This window comes from Malaclemys terrapin, chromosome 2, assembly GCF_027887155.1.
Source record: "Malaclemys terrapin pileata isolate rMalTer1 chromosome 2, rMalTer1.hap1, whole genome shotgun sequence".
In the NCBI taxonomy this organism is placed as follows: Eukaryota; Metazoa; Chordata; order Testudines; family Emydidae; genus Malaclemys; species Malaclemys terrapin.
Genome location: NC_071506.1, coordinates 141,721,104 through 141,731,004, shown reverse-complemented (window position 1 = coordinate 141,731,004; position 9,901 = coordinate 141,721,104).

The following is a 9,901-nucleotide window of genomic DNA, read 5'->3' as shown; positions in this document are numbered from 1 at the left end:
GGAATCTGGAACGATTCCCTCCGAGGTAACACCCGGGGCAGCCAGGGCAGGGCAGGGCACGGCCTGCTCCCCGGGAGCGTTAGGGCTTTCAGGAGTCAGAGGTGCCAGCGGAGCAGGTTGTACGTTAAAGCAGCGAAGGCATTTGGGGGGGGCAGAGGAATTGGGTGCTTTGCCATTGCACTTGATCAGCTCAATTTGAAAATTCTTTCAAAGGAAATCCAGATGTATACATCTGACTGGGGTACATGTACACACATACACACGCACACTCACATGTGCACACACTCATGTGCACATACACGTACACACATACATACGCACATGTACACATACATATGTAAGCAGAGTCAGGATGAGCTCTACCCTGACATCTGGTGGTGAATTATGGGGAGTGTGGAAAAGAACTCCAGGGGCTGATCTTGTTTGCATAGGCACACCCACTCGCCTGGCAGGAAACAACAGCAACTCAAAGTGGTTACTTTGGCTGGTGTGGGATCCCCAGTTTCTCTGTTATTGGGGCAGGAAGAATAAAGTTTTGTTACCCTGATTCTGTGAATCAAGGCCAGTGGAACTGGTGTATGACAGAAGGACTGAGTGGGTCATTCACCATTACCTAAGTAGCATTTGCTTGTCAAGGGGCATGGGTTACAAAACCCAGTGAATTGGGAAAGGATGGGGACGGGTATTGGTACCTGGTGGTGTGTGTCCCTTTTGTGGGCCTGAAACACCGATTGCACCTCCTTCTCTCTCCACTGTTGAATCTCAGAGCTAACTTTGATTCCCTTAAGAGTCTAGTTACAGACTGCTGAGCTGAGTTCACTTTGGGCCAATAGTGCACCAGCACTGGGGCTCCCCTACTACTAGCTGAAATCACTAACAACTGAAATCACTAAGAGCTGAAATCACAAAAGAGCTAAAGCTACTTAAGAGCTGAGATCACTGAGGCTGTGTTAACTAGTGGGGGAGCCTGAAGCTAGTGCTAAGCTAGCTTAGCTTAGCGGGGGTGAGCGGAGCGGCTCACAGGTTGGTGAGCGGAGCGGCTGGAGGAGCAGCGAGCAGAGCCTTGTGGGAGCAGCCCAACGGACGGCTGGAGCGGAGCGGTGCGGCTCACAGGTCGGTGAGCGGAGCGGAGCGGAGCGGCGTGGCTCACAGGTCGGTGAGCGGAGCGGAGCGGCGTGGCTCACAGGTCGGTGAGCGGAGCGGCGTGGCTCACAGGTCGGTGAGCGGAGCGGCGTGGCTCACAGGTCGGTGAGCGGAGCGGCACGGCTCACAGGTCGGTGAGCGGGGCGGAGCAGCATGGCTCACAGGTCGGTGAGCGGAGCGGAGCAGCATGGCTCACAGGTCGGTGAGCGGAGCGGAGCAGCTGCCAGAGCAGTTCGGGGATGGCAGGAGTGGGACTGCAGGTGGAATGGAGCAGTTTGTGGTGAAGGCTGCGGTGGAACCCCACGGAGAAGCAGCCGGTTGGCCTCGGATCACGTAAGGTGCCCCTTAACACCCTGCTCGCCCCCCCCCCCTTTTTGAACTCTGGGGCTGCACTGATCATGGACAGAGACTTTGGGGGGTTGTCGGACTTTTGGAACTTTGGTGATTCTTGGGTCGCTGATGGGAGAGGACACGGCCCAATTTGCTGGGGTGGGTCTTCGCTCATGGTTTGGTCTAAGAACTCTAGTTCTGGTGTTTTTCCAATTTAATGCTGATGTTGTTTACCTCATGTTATTAAACATTTTCTGTTACACTCAGACTCCGTGCTTGCGAGAGGGGAAGTATTGCCTCTTAGAGGCGCCCAGGGGGTGGTATGTAATTGTCCCAGGTCACTGGGTGGGGGCTCGAGCCGGTTTTGCATTGTGTTATTGAAACGGAACCCCTAGATACAGAACCCGGCCCTTGTTGCTGCCAACTTAGATGGGCAGAAGGGTTACACATATATATACAGACGTACACATACACGCACATACGCTGTCCCTGGAGCGCCCCAGGATGCGACTGACGGGGTGGCTGGCTATTATGGAGGCAGAAGTGGGTTGGGAGAAAATAATCAAGAAGAACTTTTGCTGAAAATGCAAACCTAAGCTGGAAATCTGTGCAGGGCTGGGTCAGCGAAAATGATCTTTTGAGCTGTTCTTATTAACCGTGGTCCTGTACTTCCTGGTTTACGTCGGACCCAGGCAGGAGACTGGGCTGCTCTCAGCTGTAGAAGCCATTGGAATGAGCCAGGGCGGAATGAGCCAGGCCCTCAGAGCCTTCTGCCACCAATCGCCCCAGCACTCACTGATCCACACCAAACCACGTCCTTCCAGTCAGGCAGTTTCATATGCACACATCAAACCCTTGGTTTGCCACTCAGACACCACGGTGATGGGCACAGTAAGGCCCGAGAGATGCTAAACAGGCAGACAGACAAGGAAATAGTGGCCCTGCCTACAGGTGTGTGTGTGGTGCAAACGGATGAACACCAGTTGCTGGCTGAAGGCACAACCTTAATTCCCGCATCTCCTGTCTGTCAGCTGTCAGCTATCGTTCGCTTGGCAGCCTGAGCTCCGATTTCTAACACAGTGTTTTGCTCTGGCCTATTGTGGTTCTCATGTCCGGGGGCGCCTTGGCCCCTGGTATCAGGAGCGGTGCTAAGGAGGCTGTTTTTCAAAGGTCCTTAAGTAGGGTTGCCAACTTTCTACTTACACAAAACCAAACGCCCTTGATCCAACCCCTTTCATGCCCTTCTCTACGGCCCCACCCCCACTCACTCCAGCCCAGCCCACCTCTCTCAGTCGCTCACTCTCACACCCTCACTCACTTTCACTGGGCTGGAGCTGGGGGTTGGAGTGCAGGGAGGGGTGAGGGCTCCGGTGGGGATGCAGGCTCTGGGATTGGGCTGGAGATTAGAGGGTTGGGATGATTGAACACAGGAAGAAGCTACCAAGGAAAGTGGTGGATTCTCCATCTCTTGATGTCATTAATAAAGACTAGATGCCTTTCAGGAATGTGTTTGCCCCAAAAATAGCTATTGTGGTAGACAGGAGGCCTGAGATATGCAAGGGGTCAGATTAGACGCTCTAACTGTCTCCTCCGGCCATAAAGTCTACTCATTTCAGAGAAACCGAGTGTAGCATTGGGAGCAGCCTCTGATGTTTTACTGTCTAGCCGGCTTGCTTCCTAGAATGAACACTCATTGAGTGGGGTGATCCACAGGGAGTAGCTCAAACCTCCAAAGGGTCTGGCCTGTGGCAGGACATTAACACTGCAGGGGAGGGGTGGGTGTGGCAGTGACATCACAAAGGCCTTTTGCAGGACCTCAGCCTATTGGCCAAAGGTGCAGGGGAGGTGGTGACCTCACAGAGGGATGCTGACATCAGCCAGGCAGGACAGGGGCGCAGGGCCAGGGAAACCTCAGAGACCCCTGTGGCTTTGCTTCAGCAAGTCTCCTTCTCGAGGTCTCTCTTTGAGGTCTGAGAGAGTATTTGGGTTCACGTACGTGAGCACCAGGAGGAACCTCTTTTGAGTTTTCTCCTTTCTTTTTCCTGATTTCACTAGAAAACAGACGTCCCTGTTTAGAAGGTAAGAGCCTCCGAGAGCTTTGGAACCTGTTCAGTCTGATGCATCTGGCGCCAGCTGAATTTTAGGCATGGAAAACATTAGCTTAAGGTGGCCGAATTTTATTCCCCACCTGGGATTTTGTCCCTTAGAATCACTGGGGATATTAGGGTTTGTCCTTTTTCTTTTACCTTTTCCTCCATCCCTCCCTCCTTTCTCTTCATCTCTTACTTCTTTTGTCCTTTCCCCGTTCCCCTCCCACCACCAGGAGGGGGGGGTGTGTGTCGTGGGGGGTGCTCTACAACTCCCATTGTGGGAGGTCCACCGAAAAATGTGGCGTTGAAATAGTGCTCAGACAGTGATCCCCAGCGGTGACCTGGGCCATCCTTTGGGCTCTCTGGTGAGAACCCTCATCCTCCCGCCGCTCGGTCGCTACCCTGATTGGCTGAGCAGGGGGTTATTGACAGGGAGGAGACTCAGGTCCCCGTTGTTTTCTTTTAAGACCAAGTAAATAGTCATAACCAGTCATATGTTCGACAAATTTTGCTGCTTCTCTGCAGTTCATTATTTTCTCTACCATTCCAGTTCTCCTAAAATACTTGCTGAATAATTACTATGAACTCTTGCTGGTCTGGAACTCACTTGAGAACACTTTATTCAGGTCATTCAATGTCTGAAATTCAAGATCCGATGGTTAGTTTGAAAATCAGGGCTCTTGGGTCCTATTCCCAACTCTGCCACGGACTGGCTGTGTGACCTAAGACAAGTCAATTCTCCTTGCTCAGCCTTAGCTTCTTCCTCTTTCAAGTAGGGATAACAATCCGCTCCTACCTACCTCCCGACAGGTGGAGGATGGGGATCTATTGGAGAGTGTCACTAGGAGCAGTGCATAAGATGAGGTGTCCTATCACGTTTACTCAGATCAGATTAGGACATAATAGAATGGCTGAAATAGTCTATTTTATTTGTATTTTATTATGTTGCAATTGTTAAGAGCAGCAACTACTTAGCTCAGACTGAAACATCTTATCTAATTTTTGAGATCTAAGTGTCTCCTCTTTGTGTGCGACGAGACAAACACGTACTCCTGTTCTTTTTGTGACACAGAAGATGCTTTTGTTTTGCAACAAAATATTTTTGCAAAGAATTTTCATGCCACTTGATATGATTTCAAGAAACAAACTGGTTTAGTTTGAATGGGATTTTCGGACAGAAACGGTTTCAATGAAATTTCCCCACCATCTCGATTTCTGGGCTCTAACCCTGTCTTTGGGGGGTTTGCTGTCTATTAGAACAGGAGTCTGATTTGGATAGGGATAGAGACCTCTTTAATGTTTTTAATGAAGTAAATACTAATGGGAATTGTGTGATCATGGGAGACTTTAACTTCCCAGATATAGACTGGAGGACAAGTGCTAGTAATATAATAGGGCTCAGATTTTCCTAGCTGTGATAGCTGATGGATTCCTTCACCAAGTAGTTGAAGAACCAACAAGAGGGGATGCCATTTTAGATTTGGTGTGGGTAGTGAGGATCTCTTAGAAGAAATGGTTGTAGGGGACAGCCTTGGTTTGAGCGATCATGAGCTAATTCAGTTTAAACTAAATGGAAGGGTAAACAAAAATAGATCTGTGACTAGGGTTTTTGATTTCAAAAGGGCTAACTTTAAAAAATTAAGGAAATTAGATAGGGAAGTGGATTGGACTGAAGAACTTGTGGATCTAAAGGTGGAGAAGGCCTGGAATTACTTCAAGTCAAAGTTGCAGAAACTATCAGAAGCCTGCATCCCAAGAAAGGGGGGAAAATTCATAGGCAGGAGTTGTAGACCAAGTTGGATGAGCAAGCATCTCAGAGAGATGATTAAGAAAAAGCAGAAAGCCTACAAGGTGTGGAAGATGGGAGTGATCAGCAAGGAAAGCTACATTACTGAGGTCAGAAAATGTAGGGACAAAGTGAGAAAGGCCGAAAGCCATGTAGAGTTGGACCTTGCAAAGGGAATTCAAACCAATAGTAAAAGGTGTAAAAGGTTCTATAGCCATATAAATAAGAAGAAAACAAAGAAAGAAGTGGGACCGCTAAACACTGAGGATGGAGTGGAGGTTAAGGATAATCTAGGCATGGCCCAATATCTAAACAAATACTTTGCCTCAGTCTTTAAGAGGCTAATGAGGAGCTTAGAGATAATGGTAGGATGACAAATGGGAATGAGGATATGGAGGTAGATATTCCCACATCTGAGTTAGAAGCCAAACTCGAACAGTTTAATGGGACTAAATCGGGGGTCCCAGATAATCTTCATCCAAGAATATTAAAGGAACTGGCATATGAAATTGCAAGCCCATTAGCAAAAAATGTTAATGAATCAGTAAACTCAGGGGTTGTTCCGTATGACTGGAGAATTGCTAACATAGTTCCTAGCTTTAAGAAAGGGGAAAAAAGTGATCCGGGTAACTACAGGCCTGTTAATTTGACATCTGTAGTATGCAAGGTCTCAGAAAATGTTTTGAAGGAGAAAGTAGTTAAGGACATTGAGGTCAATGGTAATTGGGACAAAATACAACATGGCTTTACAAAAGGTAGAGCGTGCCAAACCAACCTGATCTCCTTCTTTGAGAAGGTCACAGATTTTTTAGACAAAGGAAACGCAGTGGATCTAATTTACCTCAATTTCAGTAAGGCATTTGATACGGTTCCACATGGGGAATTATTAGCTAAATTGGAAAAGATGAGGATCAATATGAAAATTGAAAGGTGGATAAGGAATTGGTTAAAGGGGAGACTACAACGGGTCGTACTGAAAGGTGAACTGTCAGGCTGGAGGGAGGTTACTAGTGGAGTTCTTATATTATGGGAACAAGTAAATAACTTTTCCTTATTCACTTTCTTCACATCACTCATGATTTCATATACCTCTATCATATCCCCCCATAGTCTCCTCTTTTCCAAGCTGAAAAGTCCTAGCCTCTTTAATCTCTCCTCAGATGGGACCCCTTCCAACCCTCTAATCATTTTAATTACCCTTCTCTGAACCTTTTCTAATGCCAGTATATCTTTTTTGAGATGAGGAGACCACATCTGTACACAGTATTCAAGATGTGGGTGTACCATGGATTTATATAAGGGCAATAAGATATTCTCCGTCTTATTCTCTATCCCCTTTTTAATGATTCCTAACATCCTGTTTGCTTTTTTGACTGCCACTGCACACTGCGTGGAAGTCTTCAGAGAACTATCCACGATGACTCCAAGATCTTTTTCCTGATTCGTTGTAGATAAATTAGCCCCCATCATATTGTATGTATAGTTGGGGTTATTTTTCCCAATGTGCATTACTTTACGTTGTCCACATTAAATTTCATTTGCCATTTTGTTGCCCAATCACTTAGTTTTGGGAGATCTTTTTGAAGTTCTTCACAGTCTGCTTTGGTCTTAACTATCTTGAGCACTTTAGTATCATCTGCAAACTTTGCCACCTCACTTTTTACCCCTTTCTCCAGATCATTTATGAATAAGTTGAATAGCATTGGTCCTAGGACTGACCCTTGGGGAACACCACTAGTTACCCCTCTCCATTCTGAAAATTTACCATTTATTCCTACCCTTTGTTCCCTGTCTTTTTACCAGTTCTCAATCCATGAAAGGATCTTCCCTCTTATCCCATGACAACTTAATTTACATAAGACCCTTTGGTGAGGGACCTTGTCAAAGGCTTTCTGGAAATCTAAGTACACTATGTCCACTGGATCCCCCTTGTCCACATGTTTGTTGACCCCTTCAAAGAACTCTAATAGATTAGTAAGACATGATTTCCCTTTACCTAAACTATGTTGACTTTTGCCCAACAATTTATGGTCTTCTATGTGTCTGACAATTTTATTATTTACAATTGTTTCAACTAATTTGCCCGGTACTGACATTAGACTTACTGGTCTGTAATTGCCGGGATCACCAATAGTGCCCTTTTTAAATATTGGCGTTACATTAGCTATCTTCCAGTCATGGATACAGAAGCTGATTTAAAGGACAGGTTACAAACCATAATTAGTAGTTCCGCAATTTCACATCTGAGTTCTTTCAGAACTCTTGGGTGAATGCCATCTGGTCCCAGTGACTTATCAGTTAATTCCAAAACCTCCTCTAGTAACACTGCAATCTGTGACAATTCGTGAGATTTGTCAGCTACAAATGCTGGCTGAGGTTTGGGAATGGCTGGAAGGTGAAAAGAGACAAATTCCTATGACAAATAAGGCACAAATATTCAACAGCGAGGATGACTGACCACAGGAAGAAGCTACCAAGGAAAGTGGTGGATTCTCCGTCTCTTGATGTCATTTAATAAAGACTAGATGCCTTTCTGGAATGTGTTTACCCCAAAAGTAGCTATTGTGGTAGACAGGAGGCCTGTGATATGCAGGGGGTCAGATTAGATGCTCTAACTGTCTTTTCTGGCCATAAAGTCTACTCATTTCTGAGAAACCGAGTGTAGTATTGGGAGCAGCATCTGATGTTTTACTGTCTAGCCGGCTTGCTTCCTAGAATGAACACTCATTGAGTGAGGTGATCCACAGGGAGTAGTTCAAACCTGCAAAGTGTCTGGCCTGCGGCAGGACATTAGCACTGCAGGGGAGGGGTGTGTGTGGGAGTGACATCACAAAGGCCTTTTGCAGGACCTCAGGCTATTGGTCAAAGGTGCTGGGGAGGTGGTGACCTCACAGAGAGATGCTGACATCAGCCAGGCAGGACAGGGGCGCAGGGCCAGGGAAACCTCAGAGTCCCCTGTAGCTTTCCTTCAGCAAGTCTCCTTCTCGAGGTCTCTCTTTGAGGACTGAGAGAGTATTAGGAGTCACGTACATGAGCGCCAGGAGGAACCTCTTTTGAGTTTTCTCCTTTCTTTTTCCTGATTTTACTAGAAAACAGACATCCCTGTTTAGAAGGTAAGAGCCTCCGAGAGGTTTGGAACCTGTTCAGTCTGATGCATCTGGCACCAGCTGAATTCTAGGCATGGAAAACACTAGCTTAAGGTGGCCGAATTTTATTCCCCACCTGGGATTTTGTCCCTTAGAATCACTGGGGACATTAGGGTTTGTCCTTTTTGTTTTACCTTTTCCTCCATCCCTCCCTCCTTTCTCTTCATCTCTTACTTCTTTTGTCCTTTCCTCTGTTCCCCTCCCACCACCAGGAGGACTCTGTGTGTGTGTCGTGGGGAGTGCTCTGCAATGGGAACAGGGACAATTCTCCAACTTTGGGCAGTCGAGAGCCTGGGTGAGATAAGGGGCGTTAAAGCCCTTTGTAAAGGAGAAAGGGGAGTTTCATGGTGTTGAGCACCAAGGAATTCTAAACTTTGCTAAAACATCTAGTCTGCAGAAACCAGAAATGGTTGGGGCCACATTGTAACCATTGTCTTTTTTAAAGCCCATTGAGGGATGTGAGTCCCACCCTTTTAGGTATCTGGGGTGCTGGGAGAAGAGAAGAGGTGCCTGTCTCCATTTTATGGCCTCAACAAACTAAGTGCTGTGCCCCAGTTCTCGTCAGAGATCCCTGAAAAAGAACGTCTTCCCATCCATTAACATACCTGGAAAGATACTGGAACTCCTTATTAAACAATCAGTTTGTCAGCACCTACAGGACAATTTGGTTCTTAGGACTAGTGAGCATGGACTTGTCAAGAACAAATCATTCCAAACCAATCCTAGCTCCTTCTTTGGCAGGGTTACGGGCCTAGTGGAGGTGGGTAAACAGTAGATGTGATCCATCTTGGTGTTAATAAGGACATTCTCACAAGCAAACTAGGGAGATGTGGTCTAGATGCAATTAGTATAATATGTGTGCACAGATGGTTGAAAGCCCGTACTCCAACAGCCCAGAACCAAACACTCCTCCTCCTGGGCAGTGCGCTCTGACCTCTAATGGTCAGATGCTGCTTAGCACTGTCAGAGCAGCTTTTGCTGGGGGATTCTCCCAGCACTTTCCAATAGAGGGAAAGTATGAAATCCCCATTTGACTGCTGGGGACAGAGCCTAGAGCGGGGAGCAACTTACCCAAAGTCCCACAGGTCAATAGGAAACCAGCAATGGAACCCAGGAGTCCTGACTCCCAGTTCCCTGCTCCAGTCACTCCAGCGGAGCACACTCCCTCTCAAAGCAGGGGGACCGGACATGAGGGCCTGGTTGTAATTGCCAGCTGTGGGAGGGAGTGTGCAGCAGTGGTTAGTGAAGGGGCCTGGAAATAAGGACTGCTGGGTCCCATCCCTGGCTCTGACACTTGGTGTGACCCTGAGCCAGTAGCTTCCCCACCCCAGGCCTGTTTCCCATCAGTAGGGTTGGGGTCACAGCCCCTACAGACCAGGGGGGTTGGGAGGCTCCAGGAAGGTGTG